We start from the raw sequence: 1,273 nt of genomic DNA, 5'->3' as shown, positions 1-1,273 counted from the left end.
GCCCGCCGCTGCCGCCTGGGCGCCGAGCCTTGGGGCGCCCGGGCCGGGGGGAGGCCGGAGCTGGAGGCCGGCGGGAAATGGGTAAGGGCACGCGGCGGGGTCTCCCCTCACCCCCTCGATTGTGACAGTGCTGTCACGGGTCTCGTCGAGTCGGTGAACACCTGTGGAGCTGCTGTCTGGCCGGGACGCCCAGGACAGTGGGCCTGGAGCCGGGAAGAAGCTGCGGGAGGGTCGGGAGCAAGCTGGGAACCCGACAAACCAGCCTAACCAGATGGTAGGGACTGGGGCAGCCGGATGGCTTGGCTGCGCCCCACCGGGAGAGCCAGTGCGGTGGCTTCGCTGGCTTCCGCAGCCCAGGCGGTAGGTCTGTGCTTCGAGCCCCGCTAGAGAGCAGCGAGCCCGCGAAGCTGTCAGTATCGGAACCGGGAGACATCAAGGGCTGGTGCATGGCCGGGCCAGGCCCTGCTTGAGGGGAGCTGGTGGGCTGCACCCCACAACTTTCCCCCGCCCCCGTGAGTGCACGCCCCTCTCCTCTGTTGCTCTCGGCCTGTCTGGCTAGACAGCTTCAGGCATCCTCGGGAGGTAAACAGTGTCTCTCAGCTGCTGTAGCCCACCCCTTTCTGGCTCTACGGTCAAGTCTAGCTTGTCCGTTGGGAAGGCTGAGGAGGCTGCTAGAGGTGAGCGCTGTTCCAGGCCACACCGAGGGTTTTGCTACACTGGTCAGCGTGCTCCTGGCCTCCTGTGTCTGTGACCTGTGTGTCAGGATCAGGAGGCCAGCGTCACACAAGTCTCTGCATGTGCAGGTCCACCTGCCCTTGAACCTTATTAGCTGGGCTCCTCCCTCGAGTCAGAGCTGATTGGATGTAATTAACACTTAATTGGGTGTCTGTGAGCCCCTCTATGGGGGAAACACGGCAAGGTCAAGTTCAGACAGCACGGTGTGCCGTGATTCATTCTTTTCTTCCTGACACTGCATTTCCTCTATGTGCAGGGTGTAAAGAAGAGTGATTTCTCCCTTCAGTTATTCAACAAATAGTTACCACAGTCAGGCATGCAGGCACTCGGGCCCTTGAAATACTCAGCTCTCATTTGCATATGGGTTGTAGGAGAAAAGAAGCCAATGAGAAGTTTAATCACATCCTTTCAAAGAGAGATAATTGCTGTAAAAACAAGAGCAGAAAAATGAAACAAACCAGAGAAATTGGCTCTTGAGTTGTGTGCACCCACGTGTGTGTGTTTGTGTTGCTGTAGTGGGATTTTTTTTTTTTTTTTT

The 1,273-nt window shown here is 57.8% G+C and overlaps 1 protein-coding gene across 4 annotated transcripts in view; it reads left to right on the top strand.

The window, feature by feature from the left end:
* Psd4 (pleckstrin and Sec7 domain containing 4) overlaps window positions 1-1,273 on the top strand; it is a 43,991-nt gene continuing 42,718 nt past the window's right edge. For 3 of the 4 annotated variants that reach the window (XM_023717397.1, XM_023717393.1, XM_023717398.1), the window contains exon 1: window positions 1-81. The gene's annotated coding sequence lies outside the window, so the exon portion shown is untranslated. The remainder of the gene's footprint in view (window positions 82-1,273) is intronic. The other variant, XM_023717399.1, reaches the window with a different exon arrangement.

This window comes from Octodon degus, unplaced genomic scaffold (assembly GCF_000260255.1).
Source record: "Octodon degus isolate 3935 unplaced genomic scaffold, OctDeg1.0 scaffold00052, whole genome shotgun sequence".
Classification (NCBI taxonomy): domain Eukaryota; kingdom Metazoa; phylum Chordata; class Mammalia; order Rodentia; family Octodontidae; genus Octodon; species Octodon degus.
The sequence above is the reverse complement of the archived record's forward strand: the minus strand, read 5'-3'. Positions and strand labels throughout refer to the sequence as shown.